The sequence below is a fragment of the Amblyomma americanum genome, chromosome 10, assembly GCF_052857255.1.
Source record: "Amblyomma americanum isolate KBUSLIRL-KWMA chromosome 10, ASM5285725v1, whole genome shotgun sequence".
NCBI classification, from domain to species: domain Eukaryota; kingdom Metazoa; phylum Arthropoda; class Arachnida; order Ixodida; family Ixodidae; genus Amblyomma; species Amblyomma americanum.
Genome location: NC_135506.1, coordinates 25,251,048 through 25,274,184, shown reverse-complemented (window position 1 = coordinate 25,274,184; position 23,137 = coordinate 25,251,048). Strand labels below are relative to the sequence as shown.

At 48.3% G+C, this 23,137-nt stretch overlaps 1 protein-coding gene across 1 annotated transcript in view; it reads right to left on the bottom strand.

Moving 5' to 3' along the window:
- LOC144107648 (uncharacterized) overlaps window positions 1-23,050 on the bottom strand; it is a 361,279-nt gene extending 338,229 nt beyond the window's left edge. Inside the window, exon 1 of the mRNA XM_077640746.1 lies at window positions 22,659-23,050. The gene's annotated coding sequence lies outside the window, so the exon portion shown is untranslated. The remainder of the gene's footprint in view (window positions 1-22,658) is intronic.
- Between the last annotated feature and the right edge of the window lie 87 nt (window positions 23,051-23,137).

Sequence of the window (23,137 nt, the reverse complement as noted above, 5' to 3'; positions counted from 1 at the left end):
TATATGAGACAGATACTGCGCCATTTCCTTTCCCGCCAAAACCAATTATTATTAATTATTATTAGGTGGCCGAGTGGTCAATGCGATGGAATGCTAATAAATTGGGCTCTGCCCGCGTGGGTTCTCATCCCATCCTCGCCGAAATTTTTTATTTCATTTTATTTGACTGAAAGGTAAAGCGGACACTTGTTGCGCACGTTTCCTGCGGACAGGTCTTGTGCACACTGATGAGCCAACAACGCCTAAAGACCTATGCACACATGGAGGATGTACTTCGTTTTATTAAGTGCAGATTTTTTGTTAAAAATACTATAACAGCCACATAGCGCTAGTTATTAAGATTGAGTCCTCTGTCCAGCTAGGTGGATACCTAATTTATGCATATTTGCGAATATTAACTGATTAATTAACTTAAGTTCTAATTAACTTCCTCATTAATATTTGTGCAGTCAAGTGCAAAACCCTCGACATTGTCTCACAATCTGCTGGCAGCGAAGCGGAAGTTACGGCCGGTGCCAGCCAATCCTAGGCCGGCCCATGTGAGTGCAGCATGTGATTGCCTCGCGCTCGTCACTCCACCAATCATGCGCAAACAGCTTTAAGAAACGGAACGCTGATTGGCTATCGTCAGTTGGAGCTTTTCCTTCCACTTCGGTGCCAAGAAATAGAGCACAGGCCGAGGAGAGAGAGAGAGAGAGGAAAAGGCAAATCAGAGAGGTTAAATCAGAAGGGAGTTCCAGTTTATTGCCCTATACGCTCTAAACACGAATACGCCTATACTGGAGTAGACCCGCCGCGGTGGCTCAGTGGTTAGAGCGCTCGGCTACTGATCCGGAGTTCCCGGGTTCGAACCCGACCGCGGCGGCTGCGTTTTTATGGAGGAAAAACGCTAAGGCGCCCGTGTGCTGTGCGATGTCAGTGCACGTTAAAGATCCCCAGGTGGTGGGAATTATTCCGGAGCCCTCCACTACGGCACCTCTTCCTTTCTTTCACTCCCTTCCTTATCCCTTCCCTTACGGCGCGGTTCAGGTGTCCAACGATATATGAGACAGATACTGCGCCATTTCCTTTACCCAAAAAACCAATTATTATTATTATTAGGTTTCTTTGACGCGCACTCGAATCGCACGGAACTCGGACATGTTTGAATCCTGCTTTCATACAAGTGCGGCCACCGTGGTCGGGATTGGAACCCGTTATTTCGGCCTCAGCAGTCGAACGCCGTTTTACTATGGAGCCATCGTGAATAAAATAATTGGTTTTTTGGGGGGGAAGGAAATCGCGCAGTATCTGTCTCATATTTCGTTGGACACCTGAACCGCGCCGTAAGGGAAGGCATAAAGGAGGGAGTGAAAGAAGAAAGGAAGAATAGGTGCCGTAGTGGAGGGCTCCGGCATAATTTCGACCACCTGGGGATCTTTAACGTGCACTGACATCGCACAGCACACGGGCGCCTTAGCGTTTTTCCTCCATAAAAACGCAGCCGCCGCGGTCGGGTTCGAACCCGGGAACTCCGGATCAGTAGTCGAGCGCCCTAACCACTGAGCCACCGCGGCGGGTCCCGTGACGGGAGCAGCTGCGGAAATCTCACGCAACAAAAATTTCCAAACGTTCGTTTTAAGGCTGGCACACACACGGAATGCTGACAGTACCCGGGAAAACTCGGTACCCGCCGAGCGAGCGTCCCCGCCTTATTGCGCGCCGCGCCACAGCTGCCGGCTTTACACAAACGCGCACGAGCGATCGTGTCGCGGCCTCTCGCGTTGCACGAGATTGCGCGCGACCGGCGCCGCCGGCGACCCGCTTTCTTCTCCCGCTATTATTTTTCTCACCTCTTCTTTCACTCCTCGCCTATGTCTACTTGTGATCCCCCCCCCCCATAATTGAAGAGAACATGAACAAACGAAGGTGAAGCACAACCAAGAACGGACCGGGGAGAACGGTTGGAATCAAGGTTTTGTGGCGTCTTTCGGGATCAGTTCGTTGTACCACCAACGAAGCGCATAGGAAGGTGGAGGCCGGGGTTGCGTGTGTGTGTGTGTGGGGGGGGGAGGGGGGGGGGTAGTGGCTAGATCGAAGCGATGTTTTCGTCCGAAATGCTACGCGCACATTTTTTTTTAATACAATCCGTGCCGGCCTCTTTTAAAGTAGCAGAGATAAGCACCGGCTTACAACCCTCCTCTCACGCATTGCTTTTATCTCCCGCCAAGGCGGCTAGGGGAGATTACGGTTGCCCGTCAAGCTATAGGCGAGCTTGCAGGTTCAGTTCCGGCTGCATCGATGCCGATTGATCTTCGATGGTCGCGAAATAGATCCTTCGATTTCGGTGCGCGTTAAAGAGAACCCCCCCACACTCTAAACAACAAATACACCTATATGGGAGTAAAAAAGGGAGCGAGCTGACCTTTACTGAACTCCCTTTTATAAAATGGAGTTTACTCCCTTTCTATTCCTTTCCGTTCAGAGTGTAGCAGAGGCCGGCACTAGCTCGAAGCCACAAATGTTGTTTTCGAGCGTAGAAATCAACGTGTCCCTTGACAGCCCGTGCTCTCAGCATTGTTGGAGAGCGATTAAACTTCATTGTCAAGTTCGAGACACAGCTGGAGCAGAACCGCAATACACTCCCCCCCCCCCCCCCCCCCCCCCCAAGCGGCCAGCCGAGACCACGACGATTCTTATTTTTTTTTTTTTTGACTAGACGATTGCAAGTTTTTTCCATTTTAATGAAAGAAAATGCCATCCCACTACTGCAAATAAGCAGAAAAATCCAGAGACTAAAATTTCTGTTTCTGCTGAAAAACAACAAACTCGCCATGAGTTCCGATGTTAGCCTTGCACCCCTTGCAACTTGTCCTACAAGACATCATTATGCCCATTCTTTAACGTCGTATCAAACTAAAATTAATGCCTTTAAATATTCTTTTTACCCACGCACTATCGAGGAATGGAACAAGCTGCCTTCAGATGTCATCATGTCCATTGATTCCACTAACAAATTGTTGTCGTCTACCTCAAAATCGTGTTTCGTGTTTATGCATGTTTTATTGTAAGATTTGAACATGTCTTAGTGGTATTTTACTAATGTTTCGCACGAAGAATTTATATTCAAAATGCTGTATTTTTTTCGCCTCTCCTGCTAGGGCCCACTTAGGGCCTGCGGTATTTGATAAATAAATAAATTCGAGGCGAGCTCGATTGCATTCGCCCTCAAAGTGAGGAACACTCGTCCAGATAGCAGTGCGCACACACGTTACGCATATGCAGGCACTCTAAAACAAGCCTGAGCAGTTAATCTTCCGTTAATGGGCTTATAATTGGTTTTTGATGGAAACGAAATGGCGCAGTATCTGTCTCATATAACGTTGGACACCTGAACCGCGCCGTAAGGGAAGGGATAAAGGAGGGAGTGAAAGAAGAAAGGAACAAATAGGTCCGTAGTGGAGGGCTCCGGAATAATTTCGACCACCTGGGGATCTTTAACGTGCACTGACATCGCACAGCACACGGGCGCCTTAGCGTTTTCCTCCATAAAAACGCAGCCGCCGCGGTCGGGTTCGAGCCCGGGAACTCCGGATCAGTAGTCGAGCGCCCTAAACACTGAGCCCCCGCGACGGGGCCCATTAATGGGCTAGAAAGCTATATAGAGCAGTAGACAGTTGAATAAAGAGCACAATAAAGAAAAGAACTCAAACAGGAAGCAGCAACAGAAGAGGTGCCGGCGAGGCGCCTTCCCACGGTCCCGACGTCGATATCGGCTCTCGTTCGCACGCGACTGCTGCGTTCTAGACGTCAAGATAAGCGCCAAGTTCACGATGCGATAAGGGATACTCCGCGTAAACGCTGTGGGTCAAAGGCGCTAAAAAGGAGGCCTGTACACGACGAAGGCGTTCCGGTGACACGGAGGTGATAAAACACGAACGAGACAGCGTGCCTGCTGGAAAAGGTTAGGTCCTCCGTACCTTGCCCGCCGTTCAGAAAATACGTGCTTACACAGTTAATAGACAATTAATAGATACAGTTAACGCCACTAGATCTACTGAGAGTCTACAAACTGCCCAATAAAACTGTCATAATGGGCAAGACCCAAGCGGAGACGATAATGAAAAACTGCCTAAAAGCTTACATTCGCTCGATGCGAGCGGCTGCGACCCTTATAAATATGGTCTACAGACAGTCTATAGGCTTCTTATAGACTCTATTGCCTTCATATTGATATTTATTTTTGTCTATTCATTGTCTATAGACAAAAGTCTACTAAAAGTGTATGACCATAAATCTGGGGATTGTCTATAGACTGTCTATGGGATTTGTATTTTCTATAGACTGTTCTCTACGCTCTCGTTATAGATGGTCTACAGACTTTATAGGCAGAACTCTATCGACAGTCTATGGACTCTGTAAAGAAATTTTGTAAGGGGAGAGCGGTTGCGCGTCTTGACAATGTGCAACCGATGATGACTGATGATGATTACTGATGATTGGTTCCCAGGAAATCAAAGGCGCGGTAACTGTCCGAATTCTCGGCGGACACCTCAACCACGCCGTAGGGAAGGGAGGAACGTGGGAGTGAAAGAAGACAGAGGTGTCGTAGTGGAGGGCTCTGAAATCATTTCGACCACCTGGGGATCTTTATCGTGCTCTGACATCGCACAGCACACGGGCGCCCTTTGCGTTTCGCCTCCATCAAAATGCGGCCGTCGCGGTCGGGTTCCAACACGGGTACTCCGGCTCACCCTTATAAATGTTATCTATAGACAGCACATAGACTTCATATAGACTATTGCCTTCTTATAGACATTTCCTTCTGTCTATTCAGTCTATAGACGGTCTATATAGACAAACGTCTAGTAAAAGTATATGGCCATAAATCTATAATTTTCTACAGACAGTCTATAGGATTTGTATCGTCTTTAGACCATTCTCTAGGATTCTTTTATAGCCCGTCTATAGACTTAATAGACAAATGTCCATGGACAGTCTATAGACTGTCTAAAGAAATCTTTGTAAGGGAGTAGCCGAGCGCTCTATAACCACTGAGCCACCGCAGCGGGCGTATGACCGGTGAAGGAGCTCGCAAAGCTGGCTGCTCTGCGAGCAACTTTTGCTTATATTCTGCAACAACCTCCAACAGCGTGGGTTATCTTCACTGACTGTCGCGCCGAACTAAAATCGTTATCGCGCATTCAGGAGCAGCTTGTCAACTTGAACAGGTATACACACAGCGCGGCCTGGGAGCTACGTCACCGCGTGCTGTGCTCGAGTGGCTACCCGCTCACTATACGGCCTCGCAAGCAACAACCACACTGACGGCGCAGCGAAACCGGAGCACGGCGATACGTGCGTGCTGCTAATAATAATAGTAATAATAATAATAATAATAATAATAATAATAATAATAATAATAATAATAATAATAATAATAATTGGTTTTTGGGGAAGGAAATGGCGCAGTATCAGTATCTGGCTCATATATCGTTGGACACCTGAACCGCGCCGTAAGGGAAGGGATAAAGGAGGGAGTGAAAGAAGAAAGGGGTGCCGTAGTGGAGGGCTCCGGAATAATTTCGACCACGTGGGGATATTTAACCTGCACTGAAATCGCGCAGCACACGGGCGCCTTAGCGTTTTGCCTCCATAAAAACCCAGCCGCTGCGGTCGGGTTCGAACCCGGGAACTCCGGATCAGTAGCCGAAGGCTCTGACCACTGAGCCACCGCGGCGGGTCCGTGCTGCTACCCATTCCCTTTTCTCGCAGTGATGGCGCCAGACTTGTGGAGCCTGCTGAATCCTGGCGGCGCAACGCTATCTGTTGTGCGACCCCGAGCGTCAACTATAGACAGACCCCTACTTCGTATACTGACCCTACTTGTAACTTTCGCATGCCACGCAATTTAGATGGGCGTGAGCGTAATCGCCTGCCCCGAATTCGCCTGAACGTTTCTTGCACAAAATACTTTCTTCATAAAATATGCGCATCCAGCAGCCCTCTCTGTGCCCGACATGAGAAGTGCTCGAAGATCTTGACTGAAGTGCTGAAGATCTTGATATACCGTTGGACACCTGAACCGCGCCGTAAGGGAAGGGATAAAGGAGGGAGTGAAAGAAGAAAGGGGTGCCGTAGTGGAGGGCTCCGGAATAATTTCCACCACCTGGGGATCTTTAACGTACACTGACGTCGCACAGCACACGGGCGCCTTAGCGTTTTTCCTCCATAAAAACGCTGCCGCCGCGGTCAGGTTCGAGCCAGGGAACTCCGGATCAGTAGCCGAGCGCCCTAACCACTGAGCCACCGCGGCGGGGCATCTGTTTCTATTCCAATTTCGATTCTATGCCAAATCTGATTATATGCTTATTCCATTTCTGTTAGTAATCGCTCCTCTTATTCATTTTTGATGAGCCATTCTTAGTCCGGCCTCTCCCCTACAAGTGAAAAGAGGATTCCCTTTCTCCGCAAGCCACGGTTGGCAGGTAAACAACACCTGCCACACAAGCTCCACAGAGACGTTGCTGCGCTTTCGTGGCCCTCCAACACAACTACTCCTGTCTCCTCATCAAGATGTCGTCCTCCGAAGGCACAACGAGGCCGATAGACGCACGCACGGTACGCGGGAAATGACAGCATAGGGGATAGCAGAGAGGGGCAGAGGATATTTTTAACCTACATACGAGTAAACACGTGCATACAGGCACAGATCTAAAAAGTAAAAATGAAGAAAAATAGACGCGAGCAAGCGCCTGCAAAAACTCCGCCGCATCTACGCGCACGCACTGTCACAGGTGCACAGCGGCCTCTGGAGTAGAGAGGAGGAAGAGGGGGTGGGAGAGGCAGAATCCGCGTTTCTGGGTTTCCTCCTCGCCACCACTAAGAGAGCGCAAAGAAGAAGAAAAATGGCAATATGCAGCTGAGACAGCGAAGCGCCGTTCTTCACGGCGCGTATTCGGCTCACGCAAGCTACCAAGACCACCAGGCCAATACATGGCTGCATGAAATACACATACACACAAAGGTTGCACGGACGGCTGGCCGCATGCAGTGGCGAAAGGCTCGAGCACACACAGAAAGAAAGAAGGAAGGAAGGAAGGAAATAAAGAGAGAGACAGATAGAAAGGAAGAAAGAGAGAGAAAGGAAGGAAGGAAGGAAGGAAGGAAGGAAGGGAGAAAGAGAGAGAGAAATGAAGAAAGAGAATAATAATAATAATAATTGGTTTTTTGGGGGTAAAGGAAATGGCGCAGTATCTGTCTCATATATCGTTGGACACCTGAACCGCGCCGCAAGGGAAAGAAAGAGAGATATTGCAATATAGAATGAAAGAGAGAAAGAGAGAGAAATGAAGAAAGAGATAATGCAAGATAGAAAAAGAGAGAGAGGATAGAAAGAAAGAGAGAGAGAAATAACTATACAAGGAAAGAAAGCGAGAGAGAGAGAGTGGGAGAGAGGATAGAAACGAAAGAAAGGAAGAAAGAAAGAAAGAAAGAAAGAAAGAAAGAAAGGAAAAAGAAAGGAAGAATGAATGAAAGAAAGGAAAACTGCAGAGGCGTCCGCGAGTCGCCAAGACACGCAACCGTATAGTGCATAAGGGCAACACTTGCTGCCTTTCACGCAGACCGTCGTTCTCTTTCTAGGTCTTTCCCGCATTCGCTCTCTCCACGCCTAGCGAACGGCGTACCTCTAAATGAAGCCGTCGGCCATTGCAGTATCACGGTAAAAATCAAAATATAAATCTGGACGAAACTATGCAGAATATTCGTGAATACAAATATCACAACATGTTGAAGTGGTTCAACTAAGCACTTCAACGAATGTAGAAGTAATTGATGGCAAGGGAAAAGTGGAATTAAGGCCATATATTCTACAGAGGTTATCCTCTTCGTCTACCCAGCTGTTCATCTTCTTCTTCCAAGCTCGATCAGATAGCACGTCGTGCGTTGTAGACTGTAATCTAGATTGACTTTTTTTTTCCTACACAAAGCGAGAAGAACGGAGCTCTGACATTAAAATCACCCCAAAACAGTTCGATTGCCGGCAACGTCCAAACGCGACAGCACGCGTCGGCACATCCGCGGGCAATTAGCTTCGGTCCAGCGCGGTGACAACAAAAAGAGAAAGCAAAAAAAAACAGAGAAAAGACGGTCGATAGCCTTCCTCGCGGCAGCAGCGCAGCAGAGAATCCAGCAGCGCGCAGCGTCGCAGCTGAGATTTCTTCCGCGACCTGTCACGCCTTTTATTTATTTCACCTTTGTTCCACGCGTCGTTCTTCAAAAACGCATCCAGCACGCGGGCCGGTCAAGGCTTCCCGCGGTGCGGAAAATACTTCCTCCCACTCCTCCATCTCTATCGCGGGGGGAAGGGGCGGGGGGGCTTCACAATGAAACGGCGCAGGTGTTCGTTCGAAGGCGCAGCACGCATGCGCAAAGCACCGCTTCTGACGCTTGCGCTAGCCAGTTTTCTTAGCTGCCTCTTTTGTTTATAATAATAATTGGTTTTGGGGGAAAGGAAATGGCGCAGTATCTGTCTCATATATCGTTGGACACCTGAACCGCGCCGTAAGGGAAGGGGGTAAAGGAAAGAGTGAAAGAAGAAAGGAAGGAAGAGGTGCCGTAGTGGAGGGCTCCGGAATAATTTCGACCACCTGGGGATCTTTAACGTGCACTGACATCGCACAGCACACGGGCGCCTTAGCGTTTTTCCTCCATAAAAACGCAGCCGCCGCGGTCGGGTTCGAACCCGGGAACTCCGGATCAGTAGTCGAGCGCCCTAACCACTGAGCCACCGCGGCGGGGCCTCTTTTGTTTCTTTCTTGTTTTCTGCGTCTAGAGAACGGCCGCGTAAAGTGCAATAGCGTCCGCCACGTCAGCGGCACAGATAAACGCGTGACAAAGCCTGCGACGATGTAGTAATAATAACTGCTTATAACATGCACATTAAGGAAGGCGACAGCTACGGAAACCAATGATAGCACACAGGAGTGTTTTCATTTCGTTTAATTCAATTAAAAAAATTACTAAATAGCAACATTCCCCAATGTTCAGCGGTTAGGGCGCTCGACTACTGATCCGGAGTTCCCGTCTTCGAACCCGACCGCGGTGGCTGCGTTTTTATGGAGGCAAAACGCTAAGGCGCCCGCGTGCTGTGCGACGTCAGTGCACGTTAAAGATCCCCAGGTGGTCGAAATTATTCCGGAGCCCTCCACTACGGCACCTCTTCTTCCTTTCTTCTTTCACTCCCTCCTTTATCCCTTCCCATACGGCGCGGTTCAGGTGTCCAACGATATACGAGACAGATACTGCGCCATTTCCTTTCCCCGAAAAACCAATTACATCCCCAATGCTATCGTTACTTTCGGTGGCTGTTGCCTTCCTTAATATGGCACGCCGCGGTGGCTCAGTGGTTATGGCGCTCGGCAGCTGACCTGAAAGACGCGGGTTCGATTCCGGCCGCGGCTGTCGCATTTCGGTGCGGGCGATACGCTAGATGCCCGTGTACTCTGTGATGCCAGTGCACATTAAAGAACCCCAGGTGGTCGAAATTCCCGGACCCCTTCACTACGGCTTCCCTCATAGCCTGGTTCCCTTTGGGATATTAAACCAAACCAAGCGTTCCTTAATATGTATGCCTTAATAAGCCGTTATTTCTCTACCCATGTTTACTGATTATGACATACGACAGGAAGAGCTAGAAAAGGAAATACTGCCCTGCCCTCACTGATTACGACAGACAGACAGTCAGGTGGAGTAGAGTCAATAAAGACTAAGAGTACCGTCACTGCAGCACGGCGGTAAGCAGGGGCGGCCATTTTGTTGTTTATCATTGTTGCCAGATTGCCGCTTCAGCGACCTCGCCGCTAACTTTGGCCCGGCCATTTTGTAAACAACGCTGTTAGCCACCCTGCGCTGCGGCGGGGATCGTAGCCGCTCAGATGCAAACGGTACAGCTGTTGCCTTCAGCTTATGCTTTCGTCGTGCGGAGCTGAAATGCTGCGAGGCGCGGAATCCCTGGTCACTGAGTCGGTCACCGGCAGCACTCGCAGCACTAGGACTACCACAGTTGCCCGACTGAAAACGCATAAGCCACAAAATGGCAGCCCCCATGAACCGTCGCAGTGTAAACAAATATCACGTGATGCAAACTGACCAATGATCGTGGCGGCGGCACAGAACAATAGGAGAAAAGAGTGCCGGTACTCAAAGTCTTTATTTAGTGACTCTAAGGTGGAGCGGAAAGAGATATGGCCTCCGCCAGCTCCACTGCTGTATCGCAGATACTGATTATGACATTGGCTAGAGCGGGCAAGATAAAATAAATTAAAACAAAAGATAAACGGAATGAAAGGCACAGTAACTGTCTCATTGACGGTGGACAGAACATCCCCCCCCCCTTCTCTCCCCATTCTGAAAGTGTACGGAGCCGACATGCAGGCGCCGACTGCTTGGGGCCCCTAACGGGGAGGCGACGTCGGCTGCCTGACGACACTTAACCTGCGTTCTCTTTTATGTCATCTCGGCTGAAACTGCGCTTACCACTGCAGTAAAAAAAAAAATGTCACAAAACTTGCCCTGTAAATATTTGCAGTTCATATTAAAGCGTTCAAACGTCGAAACAAGCAGTTGCGTTCAATTTAAAGGCGGCGGAAACTTCTGCGCAATCAACGCGATCCCGAACACTGACCACGTGCGCCATTGTTTTTTTTTCCTTTTTCTAAGCAAAAGAACGCACTCAGTTTAAGCCTTGTCCATTTAAACATATCCACTTGGCGGGCCCTTCCAGGATACGGACTCCGAAATGCGCTATAAGAGAAGGCGTGACGTATAGAGAGCGAAATGAGAAGAGAGAAAGATTGCTTGGCTTGGTTTTTTGTGGCGTTCAATGTCCCAAAGCGACTCAGGCTATGAGGGACGCCGTAGTGGAGGGCACCGGATAATTTCGACCAGCTGAGGTTCTTTATACGTGCACTGACATTGTACAGTACACGGGCCTCTAGAATTTCACCTCCATCAAAATTCGACCGCCGCAGTCAGGATCGAACCCGCGTCTTTCGGGTCAGCAGCCGAGCGCCATAACCACTGAGCGACCGCGGCGGCTTAGACTGTCTATAGGATTTGTACCCGGCCGCGGCGGCTGCGTTTTTATGGAGGAAAAACGCTAAGGCGCCCGTGTGCTGTGCGATGTCAGTGCACGTTAAAGATCCCCAGGTGGTCGAAATTATTCCGGAGCCCTCCACTACGGTACCTAATTCTTCCTTTCTTCTTTCATTCCCTCCTTTATCCCTTCCCTTACGGCGCGGTTCAGGTGTCCAACGATATATGAGACAGATACTGCGCCATTTCCTTTCCCCAAAAAACCAATTATTATTATTACTGCCTATAGACTAGTAAATAGTATGCGTCTATTGAAAGTCTATAGACTTAATAGACAGAAGCCTATGGATACTCTATGTAAGGTTTGCGGCGAATGTCCGAACACGGAAGCAGTCCGTTTATACGTAAGCGAAGTAATCGTCCAGTCGAGACATAAAAAATGTATGAAGTCATATTGCCACGTGAGCGGGCAGTCGAGCTAGCTTTTAGGCGTCGAGTAGGCAAGATGGGTGGAGCACTCTGACTATACATAATTCAAACATTTCGTCGTAGTTTCCTGCAGCCAACACGCATCACGTGTGTTGTGTAATTCGGTTTAATCGCCCCCGCTTTCCTTGGCCACCCGCTGGGACATGCGAGCACCGTATACCTCCTGCTAGCAAACGCCGTTCTCAACCTCCTTCTCCCTTTTCAGCTGTGCTAAGTTTTACCGCTCGTTTTGGGCCAGCACAGCAGACTACAGATAGTCCCCATCGAAATTGTTGACACAGTACTGTTCGGACGGGGGACCGGACGTATACCGCGTACAGCAACACTTCGATAACTCGCTCTTCGACGACAAACGTGCCAGTCTTTTGCTTTTATGAGGCTGAACAGGTGGTCGAAATTATTCCGGAGCCCTCCACTACGGCACCTCTTCCTTCCTTTCTGCTTTCACTCCCTCCTTTATCCCTTCCCATACGGCGCGGTTCAGGTGTCGAACGATATACGAGACAGATACTGCGCCATTTCCTTTCCCCAAAAACCAATTATTATTATTATTATTATTATTATTATTATTATTATTATTATTATTATTATTATTATTATTATTATGAGGCTGAACATAATTGGTTTTGGGGGGAAAGGAAATGGCGCAGTATCTGTCTCATATACCGTTGGACACCTGAACCGCGCCGTAAGGGAAGGGATAAAGGAGGGAGTGAAAGAAAGAGGGAGGTGCCGTAGTGGAGAACAGCCAAGACTGAAAAAAAAAACACTGAGAAACGAAGCTCCGATCGAAGCTACACGCAAATCGTGTATGCCATCCATCAACCACCCTCTTTGCAAGATGCTACGCTGTGTTCCACAAACAAGTAGGACGTCTCCTCTACTTGTATCTAATTAAAGCAGAGACTTAAAAACGCGCTAAATGCATTTCTGATAAGCACATACGAGCATGAGCAATCAATCTGCGTAAGAAACAGCCGGCTACGACGGACCGTAAAACAAAAAAATATATTACGGCCGGTTAAGAGCGGTTATGCCAAATGCGAATTAGTTGTGCTCGCAATTCGGTTTCCCCTTCGGTTTAGTTCAAGGCTCGGTTTCCAGGTTCAAGGTTCAAGGCGGTGGCGGGGCCGCCACCGCCACGTGGTCACGAAGTTGGTCACGTGGTGCGGCGCCGTTACTAGTCACGTGACCAGCCACGTGTGCGGAGCAGCTGCTGCTGCCGGCGGCGCGGCGCGCCGGCGAAACCCAGCTTCAACAGCTGTGCGCATGCGCCGTGTCAAGTGAGACGAAGATGAAGAAGGAACGCCCAGTGAAATGGAGCGGCGAAAGACTGACTTTGCAATTCGACTGAGCGAGTTTTACTCGGCCAGCTGTAGCTATCGCGTCACTCCGGGTTTAAGCAGAGCTAATAAACCACCGCCATTTTTTTCCCCTCCTAAACGCTCCTGTTTCTAACAATTCACCGCCTGTGTCTTGGTCACACTCCCGTAGTGGGTGTGGTGCAATCCTTATTTGAGGCCAAGCAACTCTGTGCTGAGAGTAGGGGTGTGTCATTTGGCTCAGGTGTTCACGACAACACAATGCAGGGATTGAGCGAATGTGTAATCTCCTCAGGAGGAGTTTAAGAGCCTCTTGATGGCAGCCTCAGTATACACAGTTTTCAATCTCAGTAAATGTCCCTTTGCGGTTATGTTGACGTTTTCCCGAAGCAAAAAAAAGAACATTTATTGCTAAGAAATCCGTATTTATACATTTTCCCGCCACTCGGTCCCAACTCGCTACGCCAATACTGAAAAGGACTCCCGTGTTACCGTTTGAAAGTGAATGGCCGTACAGCCTAACTTCGTGGATTCGCTCTATATATACATTAAACCAATAGCAAGGCGAATGCATGCACGGTATAGCTGGTGGTTAAGATGAGGGAAGTCGTAGTGAAGGGATCCGGAAATTTCGACCACCCGGGGTTCTTTAACGTGCACTGACATCGCACAGTACACGGGCGTCTAGAATTTCGCCTCCATCGAATTGCGACCGCCGCAGTCAGGATCGAACCCGCGTCTTTCGGGCCAGCAGCCGAACGCTGTAACCACTGAGCCATCGCGGCGGCGCCAGGATAATAATAATAATAATAATAATAATAATAATAATAATAATTGGTTTTGAGGGAAAGGAAATGGCGCAGTATCTGTCTCACATATCGTTGGACACCTGAACCGCGCCGTGAGGGAAGGGATAGAGAAGGGACTGAAAGAAGAAAGGAAGAAAAAGGTGCCGTAGTGGAGGGCTCCGGAATAGTTTCGACCCCCTGGGGATCTTTAACGTGCACTGACTTCTTTCACTCCCTCCTTTATCCCTTCCCTTACGGCGCGGTTCAGGTGTCCAAAGATATATGAGACAGATACTGCGCCATTTCCTTTCCCCGAAAACCAATTATTATTATTAACATCGCACAGCACACGGGCGCCTTGGCATTTTGCCTCCATAAAAATGCAGCCGCCGCGGTCGGGTTCGAACCCGGGATCCAAGAAATAAAAATTTTACTCGCTACCGTGGTCGGTCTAATTTTCCTGCGGATACACAACGGGTATTTTGCTACACTCTAAACAGGACTACGCCCACGCGGAAGTAAAAATGGAATAAACTGTACTCTCACACGCTCCCTTTTATGAAAGAGGGTGCTTATTCACTGTTTTCCCCCCTTCTGTTTAGTGTACAGTACATACGTGCTGAATCTATGGCGACCTGCATTTCTACGGCGCAGAGCAGTGAGTTGGAGACACACTCTCACCCACTCCTCCACAGCATCAACTAATGCTGTAGTACATGTATAAATGTTGTTTTTTTCATTCCCATTACAATGGTGTTTGATCGGCTGCAGCTGTTGTCCTGGTTCTTGCAAAACAAAAATGACACATAGCTGCTGTCTTAGCTTCAGTCCCGGATATATATTTGCCTCGTTATGAAGCGAGAAACGGGCAAAGGCAGAATCGCTTCCGGAACATCGCGAGTTGTTTGCCAGCTGTGGTCCCGTATACGCGGATGTCTTCCGAACGCCTCATCGCACCTGATTTCCCGCCAGCAAGCTGCAAATTCATGCAGAACATGCACCACCAACGAAGCTGCTTAGTGCATATGCACTCTAAACACGAATACGCATATATCGGATCAAGAAAGGGAGCAAACTTGACTTTTATTGACTTTTATCAAGTGAGTGCGCTAGAGGACAGCTTACTTCTTTTCCCATTACAGTGATAACTTCATTCGTAGATTTAATAATAATAATATTAATAATAATAATAATAATAATTGTTTTTGGGGGGGAAAGGAAATGGCGCAGTATCTGTCTCATATATCGTTGGACACCTGAACCGCGCCATAAGGGAAGGGATAAGGGAGGGAGCGAAAGAAGAAAGGAAGAAGAGGTGCCGTAGTGGAGGGCTCCGGAATAATTTCGACCACCTGGGGATCTTTAACGTGCACTGACATCGCACAGCACACGAGCGCCTTAGCGTTTTTCCTCCATAAAAACGCAGCCGCCGCGGTCGGGTTCGAACCCGGGAACTCCGGATCAGTAGTCGAGCGCCCTAACCACTGAGCCACCGCGGCGGGTCTCGTAGATTTCCCGCAGAGCCATATTTGGCGTTACGGTGGGAGGTACAGACAAAATGAAAACTCCCAAAGTAACCGTACATATTAAAACAACGTAAACTTATATATATAATAAACAAGCGCTACACAAAAGAAGAGCACAAAGTGGACTAAAACAATGCACAGCTCGTCAGTTAAGGTGGGGGAGGGAGAGAATAATCTAAATACATTACCTCGCGTCTCATATTCATGAACCTCATGATTACGATTGTGGCCGACGCAAAATCCATGCCCAAAAGTATGCGTATCCTGTTTTTATCCTGTAGGGCGCACTTCTCGAGAAAATAAAAAAAATTGGTAAATTGGTTTATGGTAAATTGTTTTTTTAGGAGGGGAAATGGCGCAGTATCTGTCTCACTATCTCGGCGGACACCTTATCGCCGCCGTAAGGGAAGGGATAAAGGAGGGAGTGAAAGAAGAAAGGAAGAAAGAGGTGCCGTGGTGGAGGGCTCCGGAATAATTTCGACCACCTGGGGATTTTTAACGCGCACTGACATCGCACAGCACACGGGCCCCTTTGTGTTTAACCTCCATCGAAACGCGGCCGCTGCGGTCGGGTTCGAGCCCGGGTGCTCCGGATCGGTAGCCGAGCGCCTTAAACTGAGCCACCGCGGCGGGTCTCGGGAAACGAGACCGATTCTCTAATGTTCACTGGGGATGTCTGTCTGGCCCTGCGTTGCGCATGCTTCACGAGGTGACAGGAAGTACGACGCGATAGGCACAATAAGCACACGAGCATTTGTCACGTAACCACCTAGCGAGCATCCAACGTCGGACGTCCATGTGACATCCAAAGGACGTCAATATTTGTGCGTGTCAAAAGGACATCCACAAATGGACGGCAGAGATATTAGTTCTAGTCGTCCCAATGATTTTCATTAATGGAGCGCAGGACATCTCTTTATTGGTGTCCTCACGGAACAGAAAGCAATCTGTTCGACGTCGATCGATGCTTTATATCACAACTGGGCATCCACAGAATGTCAAATAAACACTAACGGCGTATGGATATTTTTGTGAACACAACATAGCGAATTAGAGTTATGAAGACTAAATTATACGCCCTTAAATAAAAGGCCTCAGAGATACAGTTTCCAGGATGACTAATCGCCATATGCGTTTCATATCTGCAATCGGACTTCCTTATGAAGATTGACTCAACTTTTTTTAATGGATGGCCTGACCTTCGCTGGCATTAAATTGCAGATTTAATGCAAGAGATTTAATGCGTAACTGCCAGAACTTCGCGTGTTGTTCTGAAGAGAAAATATGCGTTGCAAACCGTAAGTATTCCTCATTCCCGGTGGCTCAGTGGTTACGGCGCTCGGCTACTGATCCGGAGTACCCGGGTTCGAACCCGACCGCGGCGGCTGCGTTTTTATGGAGGCAAAACGCTAAGACGCCCGTGTGCTGTGCGATGTCAGTGCACGTTAAAGATCCCCAGGTAGTCGAAATTATTCCGGAGTCCTTCACTAGGGCACCTCTTCCTTTCTTCTTTCCCTCCCTCCGTTATCCCTTCCCCTACGGCGCGGTTCAGGTGTCCGCCGATATGTGAGACAGATACTGCGCCATTTCCTTTCCGCACAAAAGCCAATTATACATCACTCAGCCATCAATAGAGGGCACGATGGCGATTGTGTGTCAATCCGCTGCTCGAGAGCAGACGCGGCAGCCATGGGCTTCGCCACTTGTGCGGGATATCCCCTTATAAAAATGCACTTCGTATAAAACTTCTTATAGGCTCTATTTGCCTTGCTATAGATATTTTTTGTACATTCACAGTCATACACTAAAAGTGTGTGGTCATAAATCTGCAGATAGTCTATACACTTTCTATAGGATTTGTATTGTCTACAGAGTATTCTCTAAGCTTTGTCTATAGACAGAGCACAGACTTTACAGACAGAAGCTTGTGAACAGTCTATAGACTGTTTAAAGAAATATTTCTAAGGGCGCGCTTGCCTCGCGGAATTCCGGCCAGCTTTCGAACTCACGTCTACAATATCCCTGGACCCTGACCTGGTGATGCGGTTCCCACCCGGCCTGCCGCAACGTGAAGAAACTTTGCTGTGCCGCCTCTGGTTTGGCGTAGATTTCGCCAATCATTACTCCTTTTTAATCGATATGGCTAATAGCCCTACATGTGCCATCTGCAAATGCGACAAGACTTTATTCGTGAATGCATTGCAGGCACTGAAGCGTCTAGTTCGACGCCCGCTGACTGAGATGATTCTCGGCCACTGACAGCGGCGATCGTCGGCGGTGAAGGGCTCCCTGGCACTGAGCCGCTCCTTGTGGGCGTCGAGGCTACAGCATATGCTGCGACTTCACCGCATGCTTATTGACTTCGCAAACTACTCTTTTATTTCTTTCACCTTTACATTCCCTCATCCCTTTCCTCTAGTGCAGGGTGGCAAACTGTTGTTGTTACCCACATACAATGGCACATGCCCACATAGGGGGATTGGCCAAGAATTGGGGGGGGGGGGGCGCAGATAGTTTTAATAATAATAATAATTGGTTTTTGGAGGGAAAGGAAATGGCGCAGTATCTGTCTCATATATCGTTGGACACCTGATCCGCGCCGTAAGGGAAGGGTAAAGGAGGGAGTGAAAGAAGAAAGGAAGAGAGAGGTGCCGTAGTGGAGGGCTCCGGAATAATTTCGACCGCCTGGGGATCTTTAACGTGCTCTGACATCGCACAGCACACGGGCGCCTTAGCGTTTTTCCTCCATAAAAACGCAGCCGCCGCGGTCGGGTTCGAACCCGGGAACTCCGGATCAGTAGTCGAGCGCCCTAACCACTGAACCACCGCGGCGGGGCAGAGAGTTTTTCAGGAAAATATTTCCTGGACGAAAATAAAACGAATGCTGAGGAAGGAAGAAGTAAACAAAAAGGAACAACGAAGTGAAACAGGAAATGCAGAACGCACGCAGGAGATCGAGACTGATGTTTATAGCCGAGTGGTTAAATGATAATGATATTTGTAAGAATAAAAATAATATTGAAAAAAATGTTTAAAATTTTAGCAAGGTAAGCCGATTTGATTCGATTTGATAGCAAATTGGTTTCTTCTTCCGGTTGACCTCCCTGCATTTCTTTTTCCTCCTCCTTAGCGAAAGTTGCATTTACCTTACTTGCTTCGCTAAGGTTAGAAAATGTTATCGCAGTGTTTAGTATTGCTACAATCTTCATGTCTCTACATAATATAAGGCACTGCACCGACGCGGCGGAATGTTTTCAGGAATGTGTGCACAGAACCTAGCTATGCAGTCTTTCAGCATTCCTTTGGTCACTTGATCTTCATCAGCCGGTTTACCGGGCTCAGTTGTTTTTAATTAAAACTGCCTTTCAGTTTTACATACAAGTGGAATTTGCATTTGCTTCACTCCATTGTGCCTGGAACAGCTCCTTAGCTGGTTTAGCCACGCCATAATTGAGGAAAGAACTGCTCTGCAATTTTTATTCTTGTCCAAATCGCCAATGAATCACAGTAAAGTCTTCGCCTCCTATTATATTTTGTTCCCAGTAGGGCTTGCTGCTCACGAGCTTTTCATCATCTAAACAGTAAAATTTGGCCCTTCATTAGTGGCAGTTACTCGCAAAAGAACTTATCTGTAGAAATTTTGCCCATAGATAAAAGAAATTGCTGGCGGTTTAGCATTGCTAACCACGAAATATTGTACGAAAGCCGGTTTTTGCAGGTGGACGCCAACGCCACGTACCTGAAAACGCGTTTCCTTTCCTTTCGTGACTTGCGCACAGATGGAAGTTGATGAAGACGACGACGTGCAATGCACAGTTCCATGCCTTAAGAAGACGAAGAAGAAGAAGGCGAAGCGAGAAAGTGTGTGCCATATTACTTGATGAGAAGAAGAAGAAGAAGAAGAAGAAGAAGAGAAAGTGTGCTGAGCAGCCCGCTCTTGCTATCATTTGGAGCCACCACATTTGAGTTCAGCCACAGATCTCTTTGTACCACTGTTCTAAATTTCCTGATAGAATCTCACCGACTGCCTTGCTAAGTGTTCCAAAATTTTCTTTTCTATCAGCTATTACATTTTGACTTGATCATTATTATTTAATCCCTCTCTTTATTATTATTCTTACAATTATGAAATCAAAACTCTCATCCCTTTTCTGTTCATGAGGAAGAATTCACCGGTGTTGCGCTCCCACGTGCTTTTCCTTTTTGTTAACTGCGTTCAGGTGAACAGCCACCCGATCCTTGGCCAATCCCAAAGTGTGGGTATGTGCCATCTTTTGATAGGCCAACAACAACAACAACAACAAGTGTGCTGCAGTATAACACGTGCTGTGATCGGCTGCGGCGATTGCATATAGTGCTCTCAAGCAGTGGCCAGCGAAGCTGATCTGTTTGCGCCGCCGTGGGTTCGAAACCCAGTAGCGGCAATATTTATTTTATTTCTCCAGGTTGGCGAAAGCCACCCTTATTCAAAGTCTGATTTATTTCTCGCCATTTCCTGCATCACCTGACTAATTTCAGGGGCTTCGCCATGCACACCAGCATTTTCCAAGTTTGCAGCACAACACCACAAAACGTGAACTTGAGCTTAAAGCACTAGACGTTCAATATTTATTTTTTATTTATTTGTGACATTCATTCAGACACAGACGGTCTAGGATGACAGAGCAAAAGGCAAATGTTCTCTGCCTGACGGGGGCCATGTCACCCGTACAGTGCACAGAAATGTACAAAGGATTACAACATTATACAAGCGCTAATGCAATAACAAAAAATAACATCCAACATAAAATTTAGTTTGTTTTCAAAACATGTATGTCTAAATCTTTGAGTTGGACAGTAAGTACGTTTTGAAGGCATTTTTGAACGTTTTGAGTGCTCTACATTGCTGTGATATGTCAAGAAGAGGTGGGTGTGTATTTATAAAGTTGGGGACTAAATACGACAGTGTTTGTGTGCCATAGCTCGTTCTTATGGCGGGTAGTCTAAAGAAGTTATTTCGAAAGTTATACCGAGTAGTACTGGGCTGGCTCAAGTTAGTTAACACTGAAGGATTTCGCATGATTTCGTTCCTAATATGAGTAGCAGGTTTCAGCTCATACAACTGGTTTATTTTTAGGACGTTATGTTTGAGGAACACCGGGGCCGTGTGTTCCAGCCGCTCAAGGTTTTCAATGCACCGCATAGCTCGTTTTTGAAGAAAGATCAATTTGTCAAGGTTAGACTTGGTAGTAGAGCCCCGGATTAGTAAGCATTAATTGAAGTGTGATTAAACAAGGGCGTAGTATAACCGGCGCTTAAGCTAGGCAGGAAGCAGGTACCTAATTTTGTACAGCATGCCAACAGATCTGCATGCACTATATTCACTATACTGCATGCGCTATATCTGCATATTAAAGCATTCTGGGAAGATACTCTGGTTTTCCAGCTCCTTTCATGCGCCGTTATGTTTCTCAAAATATCGACACGCTGTTAGTAGATATACATAAGATATCCAATGCACATCCCGTTTAGGCTCAGGACATCCCGGTCAAATTAGTCGCTCCATGAATATGACTGCTATCAACTTCACACGGACGTCTTTTTATCTATCCTTCACTCTGATAAATCAAAACAGCCCGGCTGTTTGCAGGAATGAACTTTCGCGGACATCCATTCGACATCCAGAAATAAATAATGACGCTCCAGTTGCGTACAATCCGCACAGGCAACTGTCTGAATTTCTAGTGGACGTCCCAGGGATGTCCACCAATACTTTAGGAGTGGAAAACCCATGTGTGCACAATTTTGATAAGCGCGATTCCATTTTTCATTATGCGAGATTTATATTCAGCTCGTCTAAGTTTTAAACAGCGTAAAATGCAAGACGAACTCTGAGGATTCGTCCACAGAAGAACAACAATAAATGCAGCGAATTGTAAATGCATCACAGTAACCGTTAATCACCTTGCTGAGCACCTATAACGTTTATGGACTCTGGTTTAACACGCCCCAGGTTAGCAAGAAGTACAGAGATGAGCGATGGCGAGAAAGCACAGGCTTCATACGCTATTTACAATACTTACAAAAATATAAAAAAGCCATCTCCGTAAATTCCGGGCAAGCAGCCCGAAAATGAGAGGCATTGTGCCGTGTTCCAGCACTAAAGCGCAGACTGCAAGTTTATCAGGTGGCATGCAATGTATTTGTTCCAATTCACCTCAAAGTCTCGTGTGCCTCGCAAACTACTGATGTCCGGTTTAGTACATAAATTCTTAGCAACCGAAAGCTATTCAGTCGCCGACTAGCAGCATATTTATTTTCGTCGTCAGCGCAGCATAATGCGGCTGCATTCTGTAGTACAGCCGAGATGACCTCCAACCTAAGTATACCTACTGTACGTATACACAGCGCACATATCTCCGCGACAGTCTTCTGTCCCTATTTCCTATCTTTTTTTTTTGTTCCACGCTATCGCGTGTCAAGACTACCGGACGGCTACCGACGTACGCGCACGACAGCGCCGAGGTGAACAGCCCCGCCAGCGTGATGGAACGAGCATTGGACGCTTCACGTCAGTCGGCGCGCGAGCGATAGGGTTGACTGTCTCTCTCCTACTTCTGTTTACGTACGCCGAGAGGCTCACAAATTACGAAACAAAAAAAAGCAAATTCCCAAATCCCGCGCTGAGAAAGAAAGACCAGTGCGCGGCGCAACCCGAGAAGAGAAATCAGCGAATCGAGCGGGAAGCAAAAATAAAAAGTAATGCAACGAGAAAGTGACGGGGAAAGGAGAAACCATTGGAGGGAGGGGGAGAAAGATGGGGGGAAGAGAAACACGCCAACTCGGAACCAAAACAAACGCGCGCCGGAAAGTACTCGCGAGAGAGCTAGCCAACGTTGAGCGAACCAACACGTCCCCAAGCTGCGCGGGCAGAAGGAACAGGGGAGGGAGAGGTACGGAAAAGATGAAAACAGAAACCGATCGACGCAAAAAAATATATATAAGCAGCAACGAGAAAACAAGAAGAAAAAAAGAAAGAAGCGCGCCTCCTAAACTCCGGCGCGCGCGGCCGCCACGGACGACAAGCGAAGCGCTGCGCGCCGGCACATTTCGATAACGCGGAACACTGCCGTGAAGCCTGGATCGCATGTGTCGCCATTCCGGCGGCAGCACAGCCAGCGCGATTACCCGAGCGCGCGCGTGTGTGTCAAGGAAGGCTCGCTCAGCCGGCAATTGTGGAGAGCGGCGCGCCGCATTTGGTCTTTGCTTGCTCTTGCTGTCCGTATTCCAGTCTTTGTGGTGCGATCGCTCTTCTAATGTGGAAACAGTCGGGCCAGCGATGCACGAAGGCAGCAGCGAGCGGCGCGATTAAACAGCGGGCGATCGGAAAAGTGTGCGGTGCTCATTCGCCGTCGCGTCGTCGATCGAGACAAACCGATTGGGGAAAAAAAAAATCAAAGAAACTACCACTGGCTCACCTTTGGCAATCCTCCTTCCGCTTTCTTGCCCTCTTTTCCTCCCCTGAAGCTGCTGCTTTTCCTTTTTTTTTTCTCCTCCAAATGCGTTCGTAGAACTCAGCTGCTAGAGCTAGACTTTCAGTCGCTGCTCCCGCGCCGAGCAAGTCAGGGCATCACCGCAGCCGCCGCTAGTGCAGCGGCAGATTCCGCATTCCGGGCAAGGCGCGGGGACGCCGGCGGCACGCGCATTGGTTTCGAGCACGGCACGGCACCGCGGTTGCACGGCAAAGCACACGCGATCGTCGTCGTCGAACGAGATCGGCCTCACACGGGCACCTCCACACACATCCGAGCGCGCGCGCGCACACACACACACTCACGCCTGGCCAGCGAGACGCCAGCCCGATTTTGACGCTTCTCCAGCGGCTGCCGGCAGCGAGCGAGCGACGCTCCACCCTCCCTCCTCCCCGCACGCACGCGGGAGGGCGCAACCGTTGCTC